We start from the raw sequence: 12,697 nt of genomic DNA, 5'->3' as shown, positions 1-12,697 counted from the left end.
AAAAGAGTTTCCTCGACTCCTTTAACACTCAACATGCAATCTGTTTTCATGTTGTTTGAATCTAACGTAAGATTTATCCTAAATCGCCCACTCTGCAGAGCCATTATGACTTTGCCCCCTACCCCGATCTCTCAACTGGACTCCTGCAATAATTTCAGAAGTGGCATTCCGGCTTCCCCTTTTTCCTTCTGAAAACTATTTGCTACCTGGCAGTGAAAACCACCTCGGTGAAATGGCATCAGGCTTTCAGCAAAAGACAAAGCATGTCACTCCCCTGCTCAATAACCTTCAAATCTGTCTAAAAAAACCTCAACACTTGACCAGGGGGTAAAAGGCACTATATGACCTGCCCTATATCTCTGTCTCCAAAATTACTGCCTTTCATTTTTCCCATTAGACTCCCTATTCAGGCCATACTGGACTTACTGCTATTCCTCAAAAGCAACTGCCCAGAATATCCATCCTAGAGATTTCCACAGGATTCACTCCCTTACTTCATTCAGGATTCTGATCAAATATCTCCATTTTAGAGTCTTCTAGAATCCCTCCTTGAAATAGATCATTTTTTTCTCTCCATGTCACCTAACATATAATTTTCTGTTACTGTTTTTACAGCAGAATTTCCTCCTCAAATAATCGTATGAAAACAATAATAAGATTGCGTCGCTTCATAGCCACCACCCTCCCGCACCCAAAGGCTGCTTCTCATTGCACTAAGGTAAAAAGCCACAATGGTTTCCGTGGAATAAGAATTCATTAGTAAGGACTCTTCCCATAACTGTGAACTACTGATCATTCTATCTACTCAGTTATTCCTTTCTGGATATTCTGATATTCTTGCCTGTTTTGAAAATACAAAGCTAGTTCCTGTTTTAGAATCATCGCACTCATTGTCCCCTGCATGGGAACACCAATTCTCTATTCAGGCCTTAATAACAGTATCAAAATGCCACTTCATAGAACTCTCCATTGCCTTACCTTGTTAATTTTTCATGGCATTTATAACTACTTATATGTTTACTCACTAATTTTATTTGCTGATTTCTACATATCTCAGTAAAATGAGAGTAAGAACTTTGGCTCTCTGGGTCATCACTGTATCTTTGACTCTTAGGAACAATGCCTGCCATGTAATAGGATACAGTAAATATGTTGAATAAACAAATTATATGTATACTTACAGGCAATTTTCTTTAAATGCCACACATGACTCTCAGGAACACATCAATTTCCTTAGAAATACGTTCCTTTTGAAAATTTATGTTTTTTTTAAATATGTGCAATCATCTGATTTATTAAGACAATACAATTAAGACAATACAATTGTATTTAAGACAATACAAAGTATCCAAACAACATCAAAAGGTGAGTGTATTTAACCAAACTCAGCTCATAACAGAGAAACGAGTAAAAAGAATAATTCTGCTATAGCATATTGCTAACAGGAACTGGCAACAGAAAAAGTTGGTAAAGGGAGGCATTCTTTTAAGAATTAGAACCGAGGGGTTCCATAATCATCTGGCATCTGCTCAGTGTTGTACCTATGGTTAGAAATACATGATGGGAACTCTGGGGAACTTCTGAATCCTTCATTTAAGGTCCCAGTCAACTGTGACCACAATGTAGCGCTCGTGCTGAGTTACTCTCTGAACTAAGCAGTCATCTGCATAGGTTCCCATGTGTGTGCATGGTAATAGTTCAAATCCTGGATCTTTGGCAATCCTTAGAGCCACTCAATAATTTTGCCCCAGTTTCACAATTTCAGCCATTACACAGTTATACAAGGGATATACACTTGGCACAAAGACAGTCCACCACTGGGGTACCTGGGTGGCTCAGTGGGTTAAGCCTCTGCTTTGGCCCAGGTCATGATCTCAGGGTCTTGGGATTGAGCCCCACGTCAGGTTCTCTGCTCGGCGGGAAGACTGCTTCTCCCTCTCTCTCTGCCTGCCTCTCTGCCTACTTGTGATCTCTCGCTCTGTCAAATAAATAAATAAAATCTTTAAAAAAAAAAAAAAAGACAGTCCATCATTGGCTCTACTAAGTCAAGTTTGGCTTTAATGGAAAAGGTGATAAAGTTGGTATCAATCAGAATGTGGTAAGGTAGGCCCACTTGTGTGTTATATTGGAAGAATAACCAGGAAAGATGCTGGGGGATTTCTCTTTCCTTGAGTGCAGTGGGATCTTTCTTTTCTTTCCTTTTTTTTTTTTTTTTTTAAATTAACATATAATGTATTGTTTATTTCAGGGGTACAGATCTGTGAGTCATTAGTCTTACACAATACACAACACTCACAATAGCACATACTTTCCCCAATGTCTATCACCCAGCCACCCTATCCTCCGCCCACCACCCCCAGCCGCCCTCAGTTTGCTTCCTAAGATTAACAGTCTCTTATGGTTTGTCTCCCTCCCTGGTCCCATCTTTCATTTTTTTCTCCCTTCCCTCCCACTAACCCCTGCCCTGCCTCTCAAATTCCTTATATCAGAGAGATTATATGATAATTGTCCTCTGATTGACTTATTTCACTTAGCATAATACCCTCTGGTTCCATTCATGTCTTGCAAATGGCAAGATTTTTTTGATGGCTGCATTTTATATATATATATATATATATATATATATATATATATATATATAAAATAAAATATCTTCTTTATCCATTTGTCTGTTGATGGATATATAGGTTCTTTCCATAGTTTGGCTATTGTGGACATTGCTGCTATAAACATTGGGGTGCACATGCCCCTTGAGATCACTACATTCATACCTTTAGGGTAAATACCCAGTAGTGCAATTGCTGGGTCTTAGGGTATCTCTATTTCCTACTTTTTAAGAAAACTCCATACTGCTTTCCAGAGTGGCTGCACCAGCTTGCATTCACACCAACAATGTAGGAGGGATCCCCTTTCTCTGCATCCTTGCCAACACCTGTCATTTCCTGACTGGTTAATTCTATCCTTCTGCTTAAGCCCCTGATCTTAGAGTCTAAGCATTGGCTTCTTGGTCACATACTTTCTTGCTTTCTTTTGCTTCCCCATGTTCACACCATACTCTTGTTTCGTGTGTGTGTGTGTGTTTTGTTGTTGTTGTTTTTATGTTGTAGAGAAATTTGACTTAGCTCTTCCCTTGGGCAATTCAATTTGTAATATTTGATTAAAGAAACCATAGATAACATAGCTTCAATTTAAAGAAATGATCCCCATGATCCAGGACATTTCCTTTTTCAGTAATGTTTTAAGGTACTAGTATAAAGAAGGCAGAACAAATAGTATCCATAAGATTCTTTCTTTCTTTCTTTCTTTCTTTCTTTCTTTCTTTCTTTCTTTCTTTCTTTTTTTAAGATTTTGTTTATTTATTTGACAGACACAGATCACAGGCAGGAAGAGAGGCAGGCAGAGAGAGAGAGGGGGAAGCAGGCTCCCTGCTGAGCAGAGAACCCAATGCGGGGCTTGATCCCAGGACCCTGGGATCATGACCTGAGCTGAAGGCAGAGGCTTTAACTCACTGAGCCACCCACGTGCCCCCATAAAATTCTTCGTATTCAAATGTTTTTTTTTTTTTCCTGCTCTGTTGCCTAATAAAATATTTAACTATTTACTTAGTACCTGAGTCTCTAACTTAGACCTCTTTACTAGGCTTCAGTTTCCTATAGTACATATCCATTTGACTCTGCTACCTAAAATCAACAAATGAAAAGGGAACATACCATCTTTTCTGTTCCCATCCTAACGCCTCCTCCTGTTTTCCCTCTTTCCTGCTTTTTCCTCCCACCTCACTGATAGTTTTTAACAGCAACCCAGCTGCCAAAGCAAGACATATAAGAAATCCTCAATTCTATTCAGCTGCCCCACTGTAGTTTTTAAGATTTTATTTATTTTAGAAAGACAGAGAGAGAGGGTATGTGAGCAGGTAGAGGAACAGGGAGGGAGAGAGAAGGAATCTCAAGCAGACTCTATGCTGAGTGTGGAGCCCAGCGTGGGGCTCAATCTCACCACCCTAAGCTCATGACCTGAGCTGAAACCAAGAGTCAGATGCTTAACCAACCAAGCCACCTGGTGCCCTGCACTGTATGTTTTTCTATACAACTTCAATCCTTCAAAGATGCAATCCAGAATTAGAAATCTGAACAAAATACGTGAAACAATTATTTTCATTTGTTGAACAACCGGCAGTTAGTTTAGTGCTCTGAGAGAAGTAAAACAAATGAGATAAGTCCTTCCAATTAGTTCGGTTTTCTGACTTAACTCAAGGTGCTTCCTATACCTTGGTGCACAGAGGACCCAGGAGCAAAGCACAGTGGTCTAGCTGACCACAGGTACATAGATAAGATTTTACAGAAGTTGAAGTAATTGGATTTGCAAGGCTAAATAACAGAGGGAAGGAAAATAAACAGAGAAGGAACTCCACAAATCTACATGTGGGTCTTCTTAAATACCTTGCTGAATAAGAATCTGGGCATACTCCAGGAGGATAGGAAAAAAAAAAAAAAAAAAAAAACACCAAGGAAAGAACAAATAAAACCATGAACTAAGAAACTGTAGCTTACACAGAGCTGAGCAATATTTTAGCATCAACCATCAAGTAATATTTAGCATCAACCATCAATTAATCATCCAAGGAAATCAACTGAGATCCAGGAATGACCATAACTTAAGGTATAAAGTGAAGTGCTATACCAGTCATAGATTATAGATTATGGATATCCACCTAACCAAGCATCATAAATAAGTCTGTATGAAGTGTGAAGTGTGTAAACCTGGTGATTCACAGACCTGTACCCCTGGGGATAAAAATATATGTTTATAAAAAATAAAAAATTAAAATAATAATAATAATAATAAATAAGTCTGTAAGAATAAAAATATCCACAAGTAACTGCCTGCTTAAACAAACTAACATTCTTTAAAGGAAGGTCCAGATATCCAAAAACATAACACTCAAAATGTTCAAACCCAATAAAAAATTACTGGACATAAAGAAATAAGAAAATATGATCTGTAAGCAGTAGATAAATCACAAAAAGAAAGATAGCCAGAAGTAACTGGGATGATAGAGAGCAGATAATATTTAAAACAGTTATTATGAAGATGGTAAAATATTTAAACATAGACACAAACAAGACACAATGAGAAGGAAAAAAAAATAAGAGAAATGGAACTTCTACAATGAAAGTACAGTATCTGAAATTTAAATACACACTAGGTATAACTAATAGCAGTCTAGACACTGAAGAAGAGAAGATTAGTGAACTTGATGAATCCTACCTATAATGAAGCACAGAAATATTGGACTCTAAGATGGAGTAGGTAAGGAGATAAAGTATTTCTGGTGAGTATGACTCCCAAATTGTTCAGATATGATAAAGATATTAACCCTTACACCTGAGAATCTCAACAAATCACAAGCAGAATGAACACAAAGACAATTTCAAGGACATAATAATCACATTCTTAAAACAAGCAATAAAGGAAAACATTTAAAATCAGCCAAAGTTAAAGACGTTTAATACGTAGATGTTCTCCAGAGAACAATAACATCTCCTTTTTTAAAATCTCAAGCAAATGTCCTTCATAGAAAATAATAACCAGAGAACAAGCAGGAAAGGAAGTGCAGGGAATTATAGTTCTAAATGTTTCCTCTGATGTGGCACTTGATCCCAGAACCCTGAGATCATGACCTGAGCTGAAATCAAGAGTCAGATGCTGAGTGCGGAGCCCAACGTGGGGCTCAATCTCACCACCCTAAGGGGCACCCCCAAGGGGAAGGCATTTATCTGAGGAATTAAATCCAAGGCTTTCATTATCTTAATGAGCAATTTCAAAATTCCCCAAAAGAAAAATGTTCTCTTGAATTCAAAAGGCTTTTTAGACCTACAGTCTAAATTATTATCTGATAAGCATTTGCAGATGTTTGTATAATCAGTGAACAAATACAACTACCTTTGGATTTAAACACAACTATCTTTGCATTAAAAACATAAACCTATTTTTTTTTTAACCTCCTCTAAAGTCCCTTCAGTGGCATCCCATGCCCAGAGGACAAGTTCCAAGTTCAGTTTTTGTCCTCACTTTATGCCTATTCCATTTTACTCCCTGTTATTTTGTTTCTGACACTCCATTTAGTTGAAACAACATTTTTTTTTTTTTACTTTCTTCTTTCCACACAGAATGGCCCCTCACTAAATTAGAAGACTCTTGCTAAAGGTATCCAGAGTATCCTGTGCTCCTTCTATCAAAATATTTGCTTCACTTTAACTGTTTACTGAAATTCCTTTCTTTCTCTGAGTCAGATTTACTATGAAGCAAGTGAATCTTAAGCTTCCAGGTTCCTCACTTCAGGCAGCCACATTTAAGGCCCTGGTTATTAAGTACTGACAAAAATTATTTAAAATTAGTCTCTGCACATGAAATGTCACATCTAAATTTTTGTAGTTGATATAGGAAATAATCTTAGGGTTTTTACTAAATTTAACAACTCTAAATTGTATCTGATATTACCAATAATGAGTACAAAAGCCAAAAGAAACATTAGTGAACTACATTAAACAGGCAATCTTGCTAAAGCAAAAACTGAACTGCATGTTTTTTAGATATCATCTTTTAAGAATAAATTCATTGTTTGAAAGTTAAGCACAACTCAAATCATTGTGGCAAAGCAATATTCACACTAGAAAACCCTTACCTCTTTTAGGCACTCAGTAATAAAAAAGGAAGTAACAGATATTACTCAGTTCCACTACAAATTAGAAGACATTTTGCAGGGTTGTGGGCTATGTGCTCTTCTGTCCAAATCTCCAACGACTTCTCTAAAAATAACCACCAGTTTTCTTTAGAAGAACTACTGGGGTATTTATGTAAGACTCAGCATTATGTGCAAACAAAGGAGAGGCACTTGGTATAACCATTAAAATATAGAGTCTGCTTATTCTGTAACTGGAAAATGGGGGATACTTGAGGGAAAGTAATTCAACAGGAGGTCTTGGGATGGTAATCAAATCTATTTTGATCGAACGTTTAAATACAGCTGACTCTGGCCACATGAATTAACCATCTCTCCCAACCTGTTATCTCAAATCAAGTACTGATATCATAGGTTACTAACGAATTTCACAGGTTATGAATTCCAATTTAAATTAGAAGATAAATTTTTGTTTTCCTACCAATTCTTATCATAACCCCCATTTTTTTTTAATTTTTTATTTTTTATAAACATATATTTTTATCCCCAGGGGTACGGGTCTGTGAATCACCAGGTTTACACACTTCACAGCACTCACCAAATCACATATCATAACCCCCATTTTAAAGAAGCTTATAACAACTGAGATCAGGCTGAGAGTTTTGAATCCTGACACCATTGAGAAACAAGCAAAAATCAGAAAGGCAGTAAGGAAAAATCAACCCAAAGCAATACATAATAAAATCTTGGTCTTTTTTTTTGCTGAAAATAGACAATACATCCCTCCTTCTGAGTCATTACACCCATTAAGGATAATCTTAGATACAGAAGATCAATAAATGTTTGATGAAATAAATACTTTAAAAAAGTTATATTTTAAGATTTATTGAGACCTCAGCTCATTTTACAACTATAAAATGAAGGTTTGAGTCAGATCATGCTGAGATTCACCCTACTGTTAAAAATTTGATAGAATCTTGTATAATGTAATATGTTCACAATGTACAATGTATCAAAGTTGAGATAAATGGATTATAAAAAATGTAGAGCACAAATATGCAGATGTGATTTTTAAGTTCTGACCACATGTATGTGGCTCCATTTCTGTCTGCAAACTACAAATTTTATCTGGCATATTCTCAAGCTTTTATAATAAAAAATATAAATCTAAAAAATAAAAAATTCAATTTACTTGAGACCAAAATTCTAGATACTCATGTGTATGTGTTTTTAACATATAAGTTTTCAAGATTTTTTGAATATGTCAAAACTATATAAATGGCAACTGAAATATTTTAATCTCTCAGAATAAGAAATAGGATAAAATATCAAATAGTCAGAAATACATAGTATTTTAAGGAGGAATGATGTTCAAGATTAAATAATAACATTCAAATAGTAACAGGCCCTTTTTCAAGGTTTTATGATACTCAAAATGAGAACATACAAAAAGAAAACAAAAAGACTACTTTGAATAAGTTGACAGTATGTTTCCTTCAAGATTAATCATAGTGCAGAACAGACCAAATACATCCATTTATTGAAGAAGTTGTACAATCAAAACTTTTAAGAACTGACAACTGTCTTGGTGTCCTGAGTCACCTTAGTCCCTGAGAGGAACGATCTCTCCTTCTCACTAAATTACACCAGATTATGTGACAAGGCATATGATGTGTTATTGGCCACATGCTGACTGAGCAGCTGTACAAAATGAATTAAAACCAAATTGCGAAAACATCTAGAACTGCAAACTTTTTAGAATGTTAAATGAAAATAAAAAGCTGTTTACACGGATTACACAATCAAATGAAGTAGTGAATTGAATATATTTAAAATTACTATTTTGTAAGTCATCTTTAAATGATAAGTTAGGTTTCACTATGAACATACTGGAATATATAGATTCTTAGGTAATGGCCATAACTTTACCAAAAAATTGTGAAAATATGTGATGGCAGCATGAATAAAAATGTTATGGAGAAGGATTCAGTAGAATATGACTTTGAATTACTCAGTAAGAGTTAAATAATATCCAGGTTTCAAAGATTATTACAGAAGGGAATCAACTGGTATCAAGGGATATTAGTGGCATAAATTCCAAATATTAAAAACATGTATCATTCTTTCATATTCACAGCAATTATTTATTTACTACCTCTCAATGCCAAATATACCTTTCAATACATGCTCTGTGATAATGCACATAATTCCTTTAAAAATTTATTTTACAAGTGAGCACAATGTTAAACTTTCTCAGTAGAGGTTGTTAGAGGAACACTGCAAGAGAAAGGAGCACTCCTTCCATTTCCAGAGGTGCACTTTTGGTCCATGACATGGGTGTCAGAAACGTTCTGGCTACATGAGTGATCTCCTGGCACTGCTGCAGCCTTGGCTCGGGCTAGTAATCACTGTGCTGCAGCTATCTCAACATAAACACAACTTTTACACACACCAGAGCCCCACCTTTCTCTGCTCACCTATCTTAAGGCCCCAGTGGTTTGTCTCCCAGGGCTCTCCTAATGCTACAGCCCTGTGAATGCCACGGACCTCCCAACACAAACACCAGGCCTTTTTGGCTTTCTGTTCACACTGATGCCTCACTCCTTCTATATGCCTGTGTACCTGACCACACTGGTGATGGCTCACCTGTGTCCCTCCTGTATTCTGGGGGGTTGTTTCCTGCTTGTCCAAAAACTATGGATGGGGTCAGGCAAGCCAGTGAACTTCCTTCTGCCCAGTGGCCTGCGAGTACACCTTCCTACAGATATCTGAACCCTAGTCCAGGGGTGGCCCACCCTTCTAAGTATCACTTTCCCTAAATCGTCTTCCCTCAATTCTAAGATGCCACATTTCTTGTAAATCATAATCACTTGTATGTTAAGTCATTTCTCCCACTAAACTTTCCCTGATCATATCACTTTATAGTTTATGTCTCTTGATTTGATTCAGACTGCTAAAAAATTGGTATCGGGAGTGGTCCCAGAAGACAGGCCTTTAAAGATAGCATTTGGGAGTTAGTTTTGTCCTTGAGCTTGATTACAATGCCGGCTCCTTCCCAATGAGAAATGGAATGCTAGTGACCCATGGCCCTCAGTGGAATCACAAAATGTAACCTGTGGTTGAGTGTGATAAAACATCGAATGAAGCATGGGGAGTTCATGTGGCTGCTGCGCTGGACTATTTTGCTGGTAATGATGATATAAGGACCATAATGCAACAGAGATTCTTTTGAGTGGAAGTATCTTGCTCTCTGTTTTCTGAAAAGATGAGCCTTTTGTATTTAAAAAATACAGTGATAGCCTCATTTATAGAAGATGCTTTGGAAGGTTATGCTCATTTTACTCAGGGTGCCACCAGACACATAACTAATGGCCCCCCATCAGCATGCTCTAGGGCATTAGATATGCCTGTAACTCAGGAGGAAATAATTTACAAATAAAATGACTATAAGAATTTCCTAATATATTTTGGCAGAAAACTGAACATATGTGGGGATGGATACTATGGCTGTTAGACCACAGAGGGAATACCAAAACAGTAGATAGACCTGAGTTAACTGATATGGGTGCACGTTCTAGAAATTTTAGATTTAATATCACATATATTATATTTTAAATATTTCTGAATTATTTTCTTTTGTTTCCCCTGAGACTCTAATTACAAGCTTAGAATTTCTTCCTCCTCCACTTATTCCTATTTTTATCATAACCATTTGCTGTGTTCCAATTAGAATATTTACTACTGACTTACTCCAGTTTGCTAATCTATTTTGTCCAGTTTATTACTAAACCTCTATTGAATTCTCTATTTCTATTAGTTTTTCAGAATTCTAAATTTTCTATTTGATTTTATCTAGATGACAATTTTTTATTTTAATGACCATATGTAACTTTTGACATATTTTAGACTTAAATCAATTAATAGTAATTTCAATAACCTTATTATCTTTAGGTCTACATTTATTATTTTTATTTTCCCTCTTAACCACAGATATTTTAAGAGTGGACATTGACTATGAAAAACTTAAAAGAAATTTTATAGAGGCTTTGGATGATGTCTTTTTTCCAAAATAAGCTTCTCCCTCTTCTCTTACAGACAGATACAGTAAGGTCATATTAAAGTTACTTGTTCAAAACTGTATTGCAGTTTGTTTTTTTGTTTGTTTGTTTGTTTTAAAGATTTTATTTATTTATCAGATGGAGAGAGCAAGCACAGGCAGACAGAATGGCAGGCAGAGGCAGAGGGAGAAGCAGGCTCCCTGCTGAGCAAGGAGCCCCATGTGGGACTCAATCCCAGGACGCTGGGATCATGACCTGAGCCGAAGGCAGCTGCTTAACCAACTGAGCCACCCAGGCGTCCCCATTGCAGTTTGTTTTTACTTAAAGGCTCATCTACCTGGAATTCATGTCCATTATTAGGATGTACTTCTCCAGAAGCACAGCCGAAAAGTATGGGTTACTTGTATGTCATAGACTTCAATTTTTATCTCCTCAGAATAGTGAGACTCGTTCTTCCCCTGTATATGTCTTAGAGATAAACCACTGAGTCTCTCTTACCACTGGTATGGTATCTTAGCTCCGAAATTTTTAAGTTTGTTGTTACTCAAGTCTCAACTTTTTTTTTCTAGCACTATAAATAAAATCAGCTATCTTCTCACATTCTTGGCAAATTGTGGGATTTTTGGTCTTTGTTCAATATCACTAATTGGCAAATATCCCCTCAAATAAAAAATGCCTTCATGATTTTTGGTTCAACTCTGTAGTTAATTTTTTTGGGGGGATCCTACCTTCAAATTATGATTGCTGTGGAAGACCTTTCATTTTTTCAAATGTTTAAAAAATATGTTTTGATCAGATTTAGTCTTGTCGTTTTTGTTCTAGGTTGGAATGTTCATCTCCCATAAGCTACTCTGTATGAAACAAAAAATCTTATCTTATTTATATATATTTTCTATCTAAATTCCATGACAGTAGACACAATGTCTACACTTTTACTTTTTTTAATAGGAAGTATCTTGGTACTCTGCATCAGAATTTAATTGTATGTGTCAGAGAGGACAAAAGTAGACATAAAGAAAGAAAATAGAACATGGATATAATATAATTCCAAGTGGCTTTGTATGAGGTTGTATCCTGGGAATGGGCAGAAGTGACAATCAGAAACTTTTTAATTGTCCAGGTGTATTGCTAAGAATGTTGCCCACTAGGAATCATAAAAATCATTTTCTGAAGGTCTCTGTAACAGGAACATCTGTTCTTCTAAACAACTGTTAAGAAAAATCTGATGTTATGACTATTGTACTTCTCTTAATTAATTGTTTGTTTGTTTCTGATTTGGCTACTCAGGAATTCAGAAATAAATAACAGCCTATCTTTAGTTATTCAGTTGTGCTTGTTGGGTTTGCAATTAGCTTTATTTTTGCTTTCCAACTAGTTTTTCTCTTTGCTAGCATAGATAACATCTCCTCTGCATGATTAAACCCATAAATTTTGGTAGGTTCCTTCAAATTTTTCTTTTGGTCTGAAGCAAAAAAAAAAATACATACATGATATTAAAATCAAAGACGAAGAGAACAAAGGCCTCTTTCTCCTCCTGACTTAGGTATTTTTATAAACCACAGGTATAAATGTAAGGTAATTTCAATAAGTAGCACAAAATTCAACTATAATAGCCTGAATGAGTAAAGAATTTACTGTTTCACATTAGAAGTAGCCCAGAGTCTATGAATTTCCAAAGTTGTACTTCTTGGTGCATCTATATTGTCAAGGCATCAGTTCAGCCACTATTCTCCTGGCTGTCTTCTCCTTAATTCATGATGCCTACATATCCCCTACCCATGTATATCTCCTCAATGGTATCAAAAGACAGAAAGGCAGTATCTTCAATACCAGAGAAAAAATACTTCCTCATGAGTCAAGCGAATACTTCCCTTTACATTTCATTATTTAGGGGAGTCATATTCTTATGCCTAAATGGATTAACAAAGAGACTTAATTTACTAATTGGTTTAGATCA

General features: G+C 36.1%; 1 pseudogene; it reads right to left on the bottom strand.

Moving 5' to 3' along the window:
- Nucleotides 1–1,492: 1,492 nt before the first annotated feature.
- LOC132002962 (rRNA-processing protein FCF1 homolog) lies at nt 1,493–3,042 on the bottom strand (annotated as a pseudogene).
- Nucleotides 3,043–12,697: the final 9,655 nt, after the last annotated feature.

This window comes from Mustela nigripes, chromosome 15 (genome assembly GCF_022355385.1).
Source record: "Mustela nigripes isolate SB6536 chromosome 15, MUSNIG.SB6536, whole genome shotgun sequence".
Lineage (NCBI taxonomy): Eukaryota > Metazoa > Chordata > Mammalia > Carnivora > Mustelidae > Mustela > Mustela nigripes.
The sequence above is the reverse complement of the archived record's forward strand: the minus strand, read 5'-3'. Positions and strand labels throughout refer to the sequence as shown.